Below are 18,569 nucleotides of genomic sequence, written 5' to 3' on the forward strand. Positions count from 1 at the left end.
GTTTTGTTTAGCCTTACATAATGATTTTTAATGTGCGCAATCGAACACGGGCTTCGGTGAAATGTAATCCAATCAAAATTACAATTTCATGAAATACTTATAATCTCAATTTTTATCTTATTAGTTATTTAATAATTTTAATTAATCGAAATTAACAAAGTTTAATTAATTTCAATTAACAAAATCTTAAATAGTTATTGTATAATGTAAGAAACGCTTAATTTTATGTAAGCAATTGTGAAGTTTATTTTATGATAACAATATATCGAATTTAATGCAGTTTACGCACTTGCGTTAAGTCCCGGTTTCCCCGGTCTCCCAAAGCACTACTTATTTTGTAAGCACATTAATTATCGACAGCTTGTCTTTTGTGTTGTTCATCAGTGTCCACTAAATTGGAACTGCTCATTTCTCTCCGATCTTCTTCCATCCTGTTTCAAAACTATGCAGGACCAAACTCAAAACCTCGAGATTTTGAGGTTAAAGTGATGAACCTATAATTCCCTTCTTGTCATGGCTATATCTTATACAAGTTGTTTCTTTTAACATGTCGCTCCATATGGCATCACATACCCCCGAAACATGTCTGATGAAATGCTCATCCTTTAAGAACTTGTACTTTGCGCTTTCATGCATGTTTTCCATTGACCTGAGATAATAGAGGCTGTATCTCGAGTATTTTGGGTGAGCAAGAGGTATGGTAACATGAACTTAAATATTGCGAAGTGCAGCGGCAAAACACCTCCTCTTTCTGCTCGAACATACATCATTATAAGAAATCATGCCTTAATCAAACAATCAATCAAAAATTTAGACGTTCGACCTGCAACTATGCTGGTAAGATACTTTTCTAGATCATCAAATGACTGCAAATTATTCTTTGTGAATACCTTGCGATACGATTCCTCTGTCACTATTCGTAATACCCATACATTCTGTGGATATTTCTTCCATTTAGGAGTTTGGGAATTCCAACAAATGTACAGATCATCCAACCCATGATTTGAAATAAGCCTTCCCACTGACCCAACAAGTAATCTTTAAACACGTTTCACTCATCAAACTGAAATAACGTTGGTAAACTGTTATTAAATGATTCTGAAACATAATTAAAAAATATAAATAATTAATTTGCGTAGTTCATGCTTACCCGATGTAAATAATACGGCTTTAAATCATTTGTGCTTAAAGAATATGTGTACATGATGTTCACACCTAGTGTTTTTTGCAGTACTTGTGTACGTAAATGATGGTTTCTTAGTTTCCTTGTCTCAGTAATCTTTCCTTGTTTAGGTAAAATAATAAATTTATGGGCTTTTAGTTGACAATTGTGAATGGTCTTTACACTTAACATTCAGAAATACAATTATTTCAGTTTGTAAAGCATGACATTTCGATTCAACGTAGTTGAAATGAATGGAATTTTAATTGCAATTATTTCCATAATCGACCATATTGGCAGCCATCTTGCGTATAATGATAAATTTTATTTTAATTGATTCACTTTCAAAACATTAACCATCATAACATCATTCTATTTTAGGCTGAAAAGATCCAAAATAATGGATTCAGTCATGAATACATCACCATATACGTTAAAATGCTGAAAAAGGCGGCCATCTTGGACGCCATCTTGGCATCGTCACGTCGGCATCATGCATTAATTTCGCATGTTATATCTTACTCACTGAATACTCGTGTTATGGTCACAAACGTGTTTGCCTTATACGTGTGTGTCTTATGTTACTGCTACCACAATAAACGTGTATTTGTTCATATGTCCCAATTATATTGCAACATGAAAATATATTGTATCCTGTTCTAAAAAGAGAGTAAATGTAAATATGGTCTCACACTTTAGCAATATTTGAATACGTTTAACTTTTAAATTTGCTATCAGACTCAATTTTTAGCTCATCTATTTTTTGAAAAAAAATTATGAGCTACTGTCATCACCTTGGCTTCGGCGTCGGTGTCGGCGTCGGCGTCCGGTTAAGTTTTCCGTTTAGGTCCACTTTTCTCAGAAAGTATCAATGCTATTGCATTCAAACTTGGTACACTTACTTACTATCATGAGGTTACTGGGCAGGCAAAGTGAGAAAACTCTGGCATGCATTTTGACAGAATGATGTGCCCTTTTTATACTTAGAAAATTGAAAATTTTGGTTAAGTTTTTTGTTAAGGTCCATTTTATTCCTTAAGTATCAAAGCTATTGCTTTCATACTTGCAACACTTACTAACTATCATAAGGGGACTGTGCAGGCAAAGTTATGTAACTCTGACTGGCATTTTGACAGAATTATGTGCCCTTTTTAAACTTAGAAAATTGAAAATTTGGTTAAGTTTTGTGTTTAGGTCCACTTTATTCCTACAGTATCAAAGCTATTGCTTTCATACTTGCAACACTTATTAACTATCATAAGGGGACTGTGCAGGCAAAGTTATGTAACTATGACTGGCATTTGGACGGAATTATGGGCCCTTTATACTTAGAAAATTGAAAATTTTGTTAAGTTTTGTGTTTTGGTCCACTTTACCCCTAAACTATCATAGATATTGCTTTCATACTTGGAACACTCGCAAACTATTATAAGGGTACAGTAAAAGGACAAGTTGCATTACTCTGGTTGTCATTTTTACGGAATTATGGCCCTTTTTTACTTAGTTACTTTGAATATATGGGTAAATTTTGTGTTTCGATCCACTTTGCTTCTAAAATATCAAGGCTATTGCTTTCAGACTTCAAATACTTTCATGCTATCATGAGGTTACTGTACCTGGCAAGTTGAATTTTACCTTGACCTTTGAATGACCTTGACTCTCAAGGTCAAATTATTAAATTTTGCTAAAAATGCCATAACTTCTTTATTTATGATTAGATTTGATTTAAGCTATGACAAAACTACTCGTACCTGACATACCACAATAGACTCCACCCAAACCATCCCCCGTGCCCTCCCCCCTCCCCCCCGTATCCCCCCCCCGAATCATCCCCCCCCCTTTATTTATTTTTTTAAGATCATCTCACAAATGACCACCACTCCCTCACACTATACTATACCCCCCCACCTCACCCCCCCCCCCAAAATTGTTTTTTTGAAACGGTTAAAAAACACAAATATTTATACTTATTATTTTATGTTTGAAATACCGTCCAACCATCGCACCCAAGAATCCCCCCTTCCCCCCCCCCCCGAATTCCCCCCTAATTTTTTGTTGTTGTTTTTTTAAGATCATCTCACAAATGGCCACCACACCCTCACACTATACTATCCCCCCCACCCCACCCCCCCTCCCGAACCCCCCCTAAGTTTTTTTTTTAAGATCATCTCACAAATGACCACCACACCCTCACACTATACTAAACCCCCCCCTGAATCCCACCCACCCCCCGAATCCCCCCCTATTTTTTTTTAAGATCATCTCACAAATGACCACCACACCCTCACACTATACTATACCCCCCCCCCCACACCCCACCCCCCCCTAAATTTTTTTTTGAAACGGTTAAAAACACAAATATTTATTTTTATTATTTTATGTTTGAAATACCGTCCAACCCTCGCACCCAAGAATACCCCCCCATCCCCCCCTCCCCCACCCCCGAATTCCCCCCCCCCCCTAAAAAATTTTTTTTTAAGATCATCTCACAAATGACCACCGCACCCTCACACTATACTATACCCCCCCACCCCACCCCACCCCCCAATTTTTTTTTGAAACGGTTAAAAAAACACAAATATTTATTTTTATTATTTTATGTTTGAAATACCGTCCAACCATCGCACCCAAGAATACTCCCCCCCCCCCCGAATTCCCCCCCCCCTATTTTTTTTTTTTTTTTTTTTTTAAGATCATCTCACAAATGACCACCACACCCTCACACTATACTATACCCCCCACCCCACCCCCCCCCCAATTATTTTTGAAACGGTTAAAAAACACAAATATTTATTTTTATTATTTTATGTTTGAAATACCGTCCAACCATCGCACCCTAAAAATACCCCCCATCCCCCCATCCTCCCACCCCCGAATTCCCCCCCCTAATTTTTTTTTTTTTTTAAGATCATCTCACAAATGACCACCACACCCTCACACTATATTATACCCCCCCACACCCCACCCCCCCCCCCCCTAAATTTTTTTTGGAAACGGTTAAAAACACAAATATTTATTTTTATTATTTTATGTTTGAAATACTGTCCAACCCTCGCACCCAAGAATACCCCCCCATCCCCCCCTCCCCCACCCCCGAATTCCCCCCCCCTAAAAAATTTTTTTTTAAGATCATCTCATAAATGACCACCGCACCCTCACACTATACTTTACCCCCCCACCCCACCCCACCCCCCCCAATTTTTTTTTGAAACGGTTAAAAAAACACAAATATTTATTTTATTATTTTATGTTTGAAATACCGTCCAACCATCGCACCCAAGAATACCACCCCCCCCCCCGAATTCCCCCCCCCCCCCTATTTTTTTTATTTTTTTTTTTTTTTAAGATCATCTCACAAATGACCACCACACCCTCACACTATACTATACCCCCCCCACCCCCCCCCCCCCCAATTATTTTTGAAACGGTTAAAAACACAAATATTTATTTTTTATTATTTTATGTTTGAAATACCGTCCAACCATCGCACCCAAAAAATACCCCCCATCCCTCCTCCTCCCACCCCCGAATTCCCCCCCTAATTTTTTTTTTTTAAGATCATCTCACAAATGACCACCACACCCTCACACTATACCCCCCCCCCAACCCACCCCCCTCCCAATTTTTTTTTGAAACGGTTAAAAAAAACAAATATTTATTTTTATTATTTTATGTTTGAAATACCGTCCAACCATCGCACCCAAGAATCCCCCCCCCACCCACCCCAACCCCCCCCCGATTTTTTTTGCTTTTTTTTGCATTTTTTTTTCGCATTTTTGGAAGATAATGTAATAAATTTCCACGCCCCCACACTATACACCCCTCTTCACTCCACCCCTCCCTCCTTAGTGATTGAAAATGAGAGTCCCTTCACCTTTAAAAAGAAATTAGATGAGCGGTCTGCACCCGCAAGGCGGTGCATTGGTTTTGCTTGCTTCCATGCTAATACTTCCAACAGTTTTATCCATAATGTGATAATAACCCCTGTCTGTAACACCATCCATCGCACATTGATAACAAAAGTTGTATTTGGATAGCCAAAATGTGAACAGAAATTTGTCCAAGTGAATGAAATTACATAATAACGATGCATTGCAAGTCCGCGTAAAAGCCTTATTCGCTAACATTTACCTAAGACATTTGTGAAAATTGAATTCGATAGCCGTAGAACTGACATGCATATATAGGATCTGACACGAGTTGTAATATCATACCATATTTTATTATGAATTTTTTAGTAAGCGAGTGTCAGATCTTTTTTATCACATGCTTTGAAATGAGCAAATTGAATAAATATTTACGCAGACATAATGATAAATCCCGAATGCTGTTTACATTTCGTGACGTCATTTGACGTTGCAACGTCATTTCAGCAAAATAACAAAATGCGATTGGTCAATAAACAAAAACTAAGCCAATGATAACGCTTAAAAAGTATATTACACATGTGTAAGATACAAATATGTGTAATGGTTATATTACATGGGAAACAGGGTATGGCATGTGATAAAACTCAATATCACGTGCAATCTTAACCGCAGCATTATTCTAATCGCCCTTTGATATATTTACAGTAATGCCTTATACATGTGTTATACACAATGCGGTGACAACAGTGTTTATTTTTAATATTTAGTTTTTGTATTTGTTTAATTAACATACTTACTTTGTGAATCTTAATTTAATTGGGCTTTATGTGGAATATTTAGAAAAATCGATAAGGACCAAACAATCTTCTTTTTTAATGTTGCAATAGTTTTAAAAGTTCTTGTTGAATGCATGATTAATATGATCATAACATTCAAAATACATTGATTAAATACTGAATCCATTTAATTTATATAACGTAATATATTCTCAATTTGCCCAATACTCAATAAAAGCCCTGGACTTTCATTTGTACGAATTAACAAGAGAGCTCAGTCAAAAGAAATGTACACAATAAACAACATCAATAATACCATTGGTGTGACTAAACACTGGTTAAATATTTATTTAGAAGGAATCAAGGCATCAGTCTTCACTGTGGGATCCGATCGGCGATGAAAAGTGTGAAATATGCTTAGTGGACAATCAGATTTAGGGTATGTAAGTGAAAAAAGTATACAAGTTAAAGCTTCACAAAATATTCTTAATTTTCAAGTAACGCACTTGTTTACGCACAAATAGTATTCATGTGTAAAACTTTAACTATTGTCATACACAATGATCCGACAATAAGGAAGTGACCGATCAATGGCTTAACACTTTTTCAGTTGGAGTCGATTGCCATGATGTTGAGTGCTCATACCAATGAGCTTGCTCAGAGAAAATCAAAATCTGTTGCGTATGTATGAGGAATTCCTACATCAATCCAATCAAATACCACACATGCGGAGAGACTGTCAAATCATTCATAAGTATAATTGTTTTTTGGTTTCATTCCACAAATTTTCAAATTGTGATAATGATGTGGATGTGTTTAAAAGATCGGTAATAAATAATAGCATTTTAAGAAGATTGCAATATTTGGTTGCTGCAAACCATTTTACACTTCAACGATAAACCAGATCTAACACATCCTGAATCAGTAAGGATAACCCTTTATTCATATTTAAATATTTAAAATATAACCGCTCTAACACTTCTTTAAGACTCCGGTTTCGCTGCCATTTTGGTCGCGGGCTATGTACAATCCACAGAAAATGTGTTTAAACAAGACATCATACAATTCAACGAGGTTGTAACGTCCAAAGTGCTTCCTGTAATGTGTTTGAGGTAAATACAGGATTCCTATAATCGGAATTGAATGTAGATTATGTATTCCTCGTGCAGGCGTATGTAAAGTCAAATTAAACAATCCTAGTATTTTATCCAACAAACGTTTTACTAGAAGGTATACATTTTTAACTGTCATGCTGTGAATAACAACCATGACAACGTTGTGAGTGTTCGTGTTAAACTTTTTAAATTTAGTTTTGTGGCAACAATACGGTTGTTCTGAGTAGTAAGTAATATCACGGACTCATCTTTTTATCTTGCAAACATATCAAACACTTATCAAACATACCTTGTATGTTTGTCATTGATTAAAATTTTTCTTCTATTAACTACATGATTCTATACTCTCAAATCTTTTCTATAAAGAAGGAATGTAGTTGACAATTGTTAATAGTTTTATTTGATCGTTCGTCAAAAAGTTGTAATTCTGTTACTCTTGTATCTTCAATGCAATTGAGTAATTAAATAGTAATTAAATTGAATGCGTTTTAATTCCCTTTTATTATTGTTTAATTTGAGTTACAATGCTATGACGTTAAATTTATTTACACTTAAATGTATTATGAATATTGCTGGGCCAAGTGTGAGGTTGAGCGCTCTATAACCAGGTTTAAACCCCCAATGCTTTGCATTGACCGTTCCAAGGCGGTGACCCCAGCTTTATTAATATTTTGTGTTTATGTTGGTTTGTATTGTGCTGTATTGTGCGGTTTTGTACTGTTTGGGCAATCGGTCACTTGCCTTAAATAAAGGACCTACTAATTGTTTTTAATGAAAATTCAATACTGCTCCAGCAGCTGGAGTTTCACTTCTTTATATTGTTTCTAAATAGATTAATTATGCTCTTCATTTTGGAACCGAAACAAGTCATTGTTTAACACTATAAAATATTTAACCAGTTCATGAAATTCAGAAGAAATCGAGCCTCTGGTTATCTTAAAGACACATTTCAAGTTGAAATAAATATCATCTTATATAAAATGAGTATCGGAACCTTTTTTGAATTACACATTTTCATTTTGTTTAATCCACAAACATAGCATATTCAATAAAACCTACATAATCGTTAAGCTAAAAACTAATGCACACTCTGTAATTGCATTTGTGGTGTTTGTTTCTTACGGACAACATAGCGGTTGCGGTTTTGTATTTACTTGAAGGGAGATTATACGATTTTGACAAATATTTATGAATTTATATCAAATGTGTAAAAAAATACTTATCATACATATATTTTAAAATAAATTTTAATAAAAGTTAAGAAGAACATGTGTCGAAAAATGCGAAATAAGCCAGATATTTACATGAACATGTCTGTACAGTCGAATTCGCCAGCATGTATATCATGCATGTACGATATCTATTCATACGACACACGAACACTAACTATCCTAATAAAAAGACGAATGCTTCGGTTATTGTAGGAAAATATGTACGAAATATCTTCGTCACAATCGGCTCGGGGCGCTAATTTTTCTTTGCTGCATTTTACGAAATTTGCCTTCAATGTATACTTTGTCTTGCCTATTTTGTATTATTGCAACATATTTTTATCAATTTATTACAATATAACACATATAAAAATAGTATAATCTCCCTTTAAAACATTCTTTCAAATAATGACTATATTTGTATTATGCGTATTATATATGAAGAAACAAAAACATTGTTAGCATAAGAAACATTTCATAACAAAGGTGAAAATACTTGTTTGAATGGATAAGATTAAAAGACGTGGTTTTACAGATTCGTCCTCATAACATTAACATTTCAATCAATTTTGCGTTCAGTCCGGAAAATGTGATCGTTGTTCCCGAAATGGTTTCTGCCACAAACAACTCAGTTATTGAACAGTTGAACAGAGCATTCAAAAGTCTTTCCAATAAGAAAATAAATACTTTGATGTTTGTTTATTCAGGTCATAATGACCCTAAAAAGGATTTGTATTGGTAAAGATGAATATTACTCAATTGAAGAGCTTGGAAAAACAATTGGAGAATGGAAAAGACAAAATGATGAATTAAATAAAGTGATTTATCTTTCTTTACTGTTGTTTTGCAAAGGAGTTACAGCTGGATAATACACTAAAGCTTATACAAATAAACGCTACCGGACAAAATGAGGAAGCTTTTGCAATCAACGAGGACAGTCTGTTTCTGAAATGTGTTTTCAGGCATTCACCGTCCGTGCAAATGGTGAAAAGTGCGAAGAGCCTAACTGTGATTGCGGTCAGTTGCTGTGCGTCGCTTTTAATACTCTTGACGACTTGTTGCGTTATGTAACCAAACACTTGAAAAACACATCGGTTTGTCAGGAAGTACACACAGATTAATTATTTGAAAGATACGATTTTAAGTTTTAATTACAAGCGTGAAGTTAAATATGAATTCACGCTTGCTTGGGAAAGTCGTATTGAACGAAACGTGGCTGATGTCTTTCCAAAATAATGAAAAAAGACTTATCAGTTGAAACACGTATAAGCCTTAAAGTTCATTGGTAAGTCTTTATTTGGATATACACACATGAGCTATTCATTCTTGTTTGTTTAATATATTTTCGCATTAAAAACTCGAACTTGCCATATGTTCTATCACTTATTGACTATAGTCCCTGATACTATTTTGCATTGTTTCATGTGATGTAAGCGAAAACAACAATTAGTCGTTTGTCGTAAATACAATATTTTCAATTTCTTAACTTAACTGTTGATGTTCGGAATTAATATTGTTTTGTATTTTTAATTCCTCAATGCGATTAGGTGAGGATTCATAGGAATGCCCTTCGTATGACTGTCAATATGTTCGTAGCATATTCGTGTCCAATCGCCACTCGCATTCAAGGACGAATAACATAATGATGTGTCATTCACATAAGTTCATCGTCAATATGAAAACTTAATTTGGATTGTTTGTAGCTCAATTTCGCCGCTACATATCTCACGTTTCCTTTTAAATAAAATCTTTAGTAATTGATAACACGTTAGGAATACATAAGTCAGTCGCACTGGCTCAAGGTCAATGTCACATTTGAAGCAACAATTTACGCGCGCGTTTCAAAATGTTCTACACAATGTAAAGGGTTTCATTGAATTAGGTTGACATGTTTATATAATTTAGACATTTTTGCTGAATGCATGACTAAATCGCTCCGGCTCGTGTTCAAGGTTTTTGCCTGTATTTTCGTGTTATATTCACGCCTTAATGGGTAGATTTATAAAGTTCATAACGAATAAAGACGATTTGCAGAAGGAATAAGTCAGTCACGCGTGCTCAATGTCAATGTCACAGTTAGAATAAAGCCAACAATAAAACTCCAGACAACCAATCAATTAAAAAAAAATCTTATGCACTACTTGTGTAACGGTTCCTTAACTACATGTATTAACATAAAGAAGGATAACAACTGGGATCACCGCCTTTGGCTTTAGGCCGATTTGAGGGCTAGCTGAACCTCACACTTACCTTAGGGTTAATAAAAACCAAACGCGCGTCCAAAACGAACTGAATCAAAATTGCCTATGCAGACAGAAAATGAAAACACGAATGCTAAAGCGTGGCGCTTTAACTGAGCATAACCACACAATTCAGAGCACTCGTTTTGCAAGTATTGCAAATCTACCAAAACGATTAGGGAATATGTTTTACGGTCACTAGTATACGAATGTATGTAGAACTCAAATAGTTGAGCATATATTCCTGTAGTTTCTTTACCTTTAAAAGAAAAATCTCGAAACGTTGCTCATATAGCGAAGTTATTGCGACAAAGTGTAGAAGTTATAAGTCAGTAAAGACAGCTCAATGTGAAGATAACGTTTGAAAGTAAAAACTTTGAGCTTCCATTTTTTGTACGCTCTCCATCGTCTACATATTTTAACGGATATTCTTGGTGGAAATGTTGAAGACATTGATACTATATGCAGTAGGCATCAGTCTAAAGTCACCACTGATTGGTTTCAAATTGAAGCCGCTATGTTGATTCTCTTCATATCTTCATTCATTTTTATAATTTTATAAAGCGTGGTTCAATGAGGTTTTTTAGCTGATGTCAAGAAACATCGGCCTTCAATGTTAGCTAAAGATCAACGTTTGCATTGTTGTGTCAGATTGTATTGTCCGCCAGATAGCCGCTTTGTCTTTGAAAAGTTTTCAGGAAATGTGTTTAAATTGTTTTTGTCAATTAGAAAATGTGTAGTGAACATCAGGTAAAGATCTCCACTGAAGGCTGAGTTCTGTATTTTCATGTCCGTTTTATATCCCATGGGTCAATTCAAAGGTTTTCAGGAAACTTGCCTTTGAATGTACAGGGTGCCAATGGTTACGTTACAATTTCAATTTCAAAGGGATGAGGTCGGAATCCAGCTGTCCTTTACACCGCATTATTGTTTTGCAAAAACGCATATTTCAACAAAATCGTCATAGGAACGTTAGGCGTTGATATTATGGTTGTGGAATTGAACTTGCAGAACGCTATTTTGGCATAAAAGCAGCAAGCAACGAAGATTGCGACATAATCGCTGCAACGATGTGTATGGAAAACAATACAGGGCCGAAAGAAGGGAATGTTGAAGAGATAAATTGTCTAGAAGAAATGTTGTAAGCATGGATCTCCAAGCGACTGCTGCTATTCAAGCCTCGTCTTCTGAGAAATATCGAGGAGAACAAACCGGTGGGATGGTGGTTTCAGAAGGATGACTCAGCGTCATATCACGCAGGCAAAAAGCATGTAATTAAATAATAACCCTACATGAAATTAAGCGTAGACACGTATACAATTAATATATATCGTTTTTTTCTCGAGGACAATGCCTAACAAAACTGTGTATTTCCACTAACCCATCCTACTGGTATTTTTCTCCCCGACCCAAAACCCATCTTTGTCTTCCATGTTAGATTTTCTATCATTATGTTCGATGGCCTACGGCCCTCATATACAAGCATATCACTCTAGTATCCCGTAAAATAGTCGCACTTTAAAGGTCAAAAAATGACCTTACACCACGTGACACACCATACATATAAGCTCGAATTCCAAGTGCAAATCTCATAGTCATTTTAGATACCCGGTCGCAGGTTCTTTTACACAACTGAAAATTGGCTTGGTAAGTTACCACGTTGCATGCTCTTGAATTTTTTGAACTTCGAACGCGAATTGTTAATTGTGTTGTTGTTTGTCAAATATAGTATAGTATTTATTCAACTTTTGTTGAATTGTAGGCTTTCTTTAAAGCCCACATTTTTTCGTGACGATGTCAAGACGCAAGAGAAGTGGTAAGCAAGACGATGTATTGTTTCTCTCTGACCACAGTGAAAACAATTCAGTTCATTACGAATCTGAAACAAGTAATTCGAATGATTTAGGGTCGAATTACGAATACGAGATAACGAGTAAATCCCCGCAGAGAGCTCCACTGCAGTCAGTTGTACGCAAGGTAACGCGTAACGACAAAAACCGAGGAATCACAAGAACGAGTAATGAGCCTCGTATTGACAAAAAACCATGGCGGACACGAGGTTGTGTCGGAAAGCATTGTTGATTTAAACAAGCTCACGCCCGAAACTGTGGACAAATTAAGGGCAGTTTTGGGGTTACAGAAACCAAATGCTTCGATTCCTACTCATGGTATGTTGCATAGCTCAGATAGCGATAGTTACGAGGCAGAAATGTCTGATAAAGATTCCATTTCGGATAATCTATTATCAAATCAAGTCAATATCAAACCTTAATTGTTTGTATTCGAACAGATTTGAGAATTCTATTTTTGATGATTTTGATGATGAAAATCCTGATGATGATTAATGGCCTCAGGCCAAATTGAAGGCACCCGAATTGGGTGACCCAGTGTCTGCGTCCTTAGCCAAATTAATCAATGATTCGTGCACTCTTTTGTGTAATGTTAATGAAACGGTAGACAAATACAAAATACCGTCCAATCGCCAATTTATGTCGGCACCAAAAGTTAATGAGGAAATTTTGGGTGATCTTGCACGTCACCGTAGGGTTCAAACCACTGACCGTTTATTACGGGATACTCAGAATCTGGTTACTGCGGGTATGATACCCATTTTAACATTGGCTACACTCTTAAAGCCACATATTGGCAAACTTCCAGAAATAAAAACACTTATTGCAGATTCATTGACAATGGCGAAGGTATTTGTTGAGACCTTTCCTTAAACAAAAATATTCAAGTATTGGCAATATCAATACACCTATAATAAGTTACTTGTTTGGTGATGATGTGACTAAAGAACTGAAAAGTGTGAAACTAGTGTTAGAGTTGGGAAATATCCCATGATAAAACCCACTTCGTTGGTCCTATTAGGGGCCGACGGGGCAGATGGAGGGCTCGCCCATATGGTCGTGGAACATACGGCTCCACCAGACGGGCGGCAGTGACTGACTATGGGCAGTTTGGCCATAAACATAACTTCAAAAGCCAGAAGAAGTCCAAAACAACTGCGCATCAAGCCCCAAACTAAGCAAGGTCTTCAAAATAAAGGTAATTGAAAGCAATGCTGAAAGATTAAAGGCTTGTTAAAATGAATGGTTGACAATAACATCAAATAAATGGGTACTTGAAACCATGCACGGATACAGAATTGTATTTGATAATCCTCCACATCAAAAGAAACCTCCAAATAAAATGCCATTCAATGATTATGAAAAACTATTAATTGATAATGAAATTGAAAATATGTTGAAGGATTGGACTATTATTCCAACAGTTCATGAAAATAAAGAATTTATTTCAAATATTTTTCTTGTACCAAAACCACATGGAGAATTAAGACCGATACTATATTTACGAAGTCTAAATTAATTTGTTCATTATGAAACAAATTTAAACAAGAGACATTTCCATTTGTTTTGGAATTAGTACAACCAAATGACTAAATGATTTTTTCACAAGTTTGGATTTAAAAAAGGCATATTGGTCAATACCTATTGGCAAACAATATTTTAAATATCTAAAATTTGAGTGGAGGAATAAATTATATAATTTCGTGTGTCTCTGTTTTGGTTAAAGCTCAGCCACTTATTGTTTTACCAAGGCATTAAATGCAGTGTATGCTTTTTTCCGAAAAATGGGCATAAGGTGTTCATACTATATTGATGATAGTATCAATATGCATGGAAAAAAGGAAATATAACCAACATGGACGTGATGAGTAAAAAATTGGAATCTTTAGGATTTATCATAAATGATGAAATGCCAGTAAAAATTCATACTCAAAGAATAACCTATTGTGGTTTTCATAATTGAGTCGGTCTTGTTCATGGTTTTTCTGCCAGAAAATAAAATTTGTAAAGTTAAAACTTTTGGTGAACATTTATTGACAAAGACACTGGTAAAGATCAGAGATCTAGCGTCCTTTATTGGTTTGATAATTAGTACATTTTTTGCAATATGAGAAGGACCACTCCATTATAGAACTTTAGAAAGATGTAAAGTTCAGGCATTGAAAGTTACAATAGATTTTGAGTCAATTATGACTTTGGATGAAAAAGCACAAAAAACTAATCAAATGGTCGGTCATGAACATTGATTCAAAAAAAGGCAGGAAAATAAGACCAGACCGTATATCTTTCACTATACAAGCCGATATCGGTTTTATGTATCGCTTGCCGTCAACAGTCACTTTGGACCACCTGGACAGCTTTATTTATTGCCCTATCGCATATGCGTGGCGATATAATCTCGGCCGAGATCAAAACTGGGCAATTACCATGTTGGCAGACACTCAACAAAACTATTTATCACTCCATAAGTCACAGGAGTGCATTAATATATACGTTTATGATGCTTTTTTTCAAAGCTTTTAAAGAAAAGATGAGATGTAGTGGACAATTTCCCTTCTTGGTTTCATATCATCGTGCATCATAAAGTTATAGTTTTCTTGTTCTAGTTTGTATTTGATTATTTGTTGTTAAAGGGTGATAACATTGAAAAATATTATTATGCAAAATGTAATGTTATTTGATTAGCCCATTCATTACGTTTCATATGGAAACATATTATTATTGTTAAATTTTAGCTTATTATACGAATGTCTATTTCAACGCTGTCGCAACCCAATAAATTGGAGATGACACAATAAACTAATGGAAGGAAATAGCCTTAAATAGTTAACATTAGACCTGTGGGTTTTGGAAGCAAAATTAAAAAATAGCAAGGTTCGAAAATGTAATTTAAAAAAAAATGGTTGATGTTGTTGGTGTTGTTCTTATAGAGTAGCCGAAGCAGTGGTTGTAGTAGTTGTTTTTGTAGTGGAAGCAGTAGTAGTTGTTTTTGTTGTTGTAGTACATATTCACATTTTTTACAATTTATGATTTAAAAAGTGCTCACATATTTCAAGTGAAGTAAAAACAATGATATCATCATAACATTTGGGTGAGGAAATTGAAACATCTTTTCTCATCTTATCTAACCATCTTTTGTATCAACGTTAATTATCTTTTGCAACATCTTTTGAAGAAGATCTTAATTATGAATCTTGTAATTGTAGTTTTTCAACAATTGAAAAAGCAACATACGATTTTTTACATCATCTAAAAGTGAGAGATACAAAGTGGCATGTGTATTTCAACAATTTGATTATGTAAATTGAAAAAATATATATTGTCACTTATACTAAATTATTACCCCACGCACCATTTAGCAAGCATATACTTTTATCGATATGTTTTTTCTCCCTGGCAACCTAATTTTTTTAAATATTGGCCTCACTTATATAATTGCTTCAGCAATCAACACATACTGTCAATAAAAAGACATAACATTAACCTTCGTAGTGATATTCAGTTCGTCTGTGCTTTTACAAAAGGGAAAAACGTACCAAAAAGTAGAGACAATCATACATCCTAAATAGTGCATGGGTGTTTGTGTCTTTGACTTTCAAAGTTATGACGGCAAAAAACATTCTTGGCGTCAATACCGCTTAATAAAACGTTGGTTGTCTTTTTTAATTTTTATCGGTCAACATGTGTCTGTGATTATTATATCTGCATTTGCATTTGTCAAGATATGTAACTTTCGCCGTTTAACCAATAATAGCATATTGCGTTGTTTTGATATTTTTATAGTGTAATTTAAACAATATAGTGATGCTTCATTGGAGCATGGAGAGGATAACCAACCAAGATATTCCAATTATGTAATGGTATCCCCGCGTTATTTGACTTTGAAAATTCTAAACGTATTTCTCAATTCTTTACTTAATATGTATAACCAATTTTCAGCTGAACTTTAAAGAAACTTAATTGCCAGGAAATGGTCTTTTCACTACCCAAAACTTCAACTTGATTGATATTTAAGAATGTCTTTTCGATATTTAAATAAAGCAATCAATTGGATAGAGCTGAAAAGGTCATAACTGGAAGCATCATCACCAATACCTTTAATTTCAGAGTAGGTTTTAACTCAGAAATAAATGTACGTACTCCCAGGATATCGTACTTTTAGTTGGTTATAAAGTACTGCTGGGTGGAATTTAACGAAGCTTCAATAAACCTTCAATAAACCTTCATAACCAAGGAAGATTTCTTTATCACCTGAAGGTTCTTATTAAGTTTTAAAATATATGGGAATAAAGTTCAGTGGTGTCAGGTTTTTATCATTCAAAAAGTTGTTTAACTCAAACGAACGCTGATGTAAATACTAATTACTATGGGTTGTTAACCATAAATATATATACCACGGTCAATTTGCTTTATCGATATGTGCATGTGTTTTTTTGTATACACATTTGATGTGAAACAGAGTTCGTTAGTTAAAGCGTTATAATGATTTTAATAGGCCCATCTTTTTCATGGAGTTGTTATGGCTAGACGTTTTGATAAATTGAATAGTTTTATAGAAATGTTTGCCCGTTATTTTTATGTATTAATGTTACAAATATTAGTTTGATGTTGTTTATATATTTATTTATACAGAAAAGAACATTATAACAGTAATTCATAGTTACATGATTCTGTCGAATTAAATATATCCATAATTAATGTATTTGAGATTGTTTTCGTATTCCGTTATATTCTGAATATATATATATATATATATATATATATATATATATATATATATATATATATATATATATATATATATATATATATATATATATATATATATATATACATTTATATTAGTTATAGCTGTATGTTTATGATTTTTCCTCATATTGACATTTAGAATTTCGCACAATATTACCTGCATATCCAATTTATTATACTATATTTTGATTTAAGAATTATTCAGATATGATTTTTTTTGTATCAGTTTTGTTCTTAAATTTCGCAATCTGATTGGCGAACTGTTTCTCAAATATAGTCTTTCCCTGCACCGAATTACAAATAGAAGATATTTTAAAACAAAAACTTATTGATATTTAATGCAAAGTCAAATGACTGACACAACTGTACACATTTTTAAAGTGAGTTGTATTGGAGACATAAACTTCGCTAGTTGATTGTTTTGGTAGCTTTAACTAATAGTAGGACTCATTGGGTCATTGTCGACCTGAAATGGCTTGAAGTCACCCTGGGGTGACTAGAAGCCGATTCATTTCACCCTGGGGTGACTTCAAGCCGAGTCATGTTACCCGGTCGGCTTGAAGTCACCTCAAGGTGACATGAATCGGCTTGAAGTCACCCTAGGGTGACAAGAATCGGCTTCTAGTCACCCTCGGGTGACTTCAATCCATTTCCAGTCAATAATGACCCAATGAGCAATAGTAGGTTGTGTGGTGTACGCGTGTTTTGCGCATCTGAGCACAGCGTTCTCATGGTGGGCTTTTGCGATCGCATTTTGTTCGTCCTTCGTCTTGCGTTATACGTCGTGATTCGTCAACATTACCTTGTTCACTCTCTTGAGGCAACATTTATTCCCAATCTCCATAGAACTTAGCCAGAACATAAGTCGCAATGATGTATTGGCCAAGTTTGAAAGCGCGTCCCTCCAGGTAAAAAACTAGGTCACAATGTCAAATTAAAGAACAGTTTGCTAACACATTACCATTTTCAGGTATGGTCCGATCTTCATGAACTAGTCGACAAAATGTTCAAACGATATATTCATTTGAGTTCAGAGATGGGCCGATTCGACGAAATACATGGCCACAATTGGGCGGCGCAGTTCTTTCATTCATGTTATTTTTTCAAATACTTAAGAAATTTGGCTAAAACATTTTCTCTAATGATATTTTTGCTGAGTTCAAAGTTCAAAATAATTCCGGTCAACCCAGTTCAAAGTTCAGAATAAATCCGGTCCGTTGAAAGACATGACCGCCAAGGTGCGGGAAAGTTTTCCTTATATAACAATATTGAAACCTAGTTCAATAAGTTGAAGTCACGCTTTTATCATAATCTGTATTTAACTGGCTCACAATATTTGTTATAAAAACTCAAAAGAGCTCAAATAATGGTTCTGGTCTGTTGACAATATAACTACCGCGCGATGTGTTAATTAAGCTTGTAGGTGCAAAAGTTGAAGTTAATTCTTTCTGAAGATGAATACAACTATTAAAGAGCTACTAAAATAGTGTTCTATTGAACTTGTTTTTATATTAGTTTATGAAGGTGAATGTGATAATTAAAATGAAGATGAACATCATGGTTATGGATTTAGAAACATGAACAATAACCTCATTCC

Source organism: Dreissena polymorpha, chromosome 1 (genome assembly GCF_020536995.1).
Source record: "Dreissena polymorpha isolate Duluth1 chromosome 1, UMN_Dpol_1.0, whole genome shotgun sequence".
NCBI lineage: Eukaryota > Metazoa > Mollusca > Bivalvia > Myida > Dreissenidae > Dreissena > Dreissena polymorpha.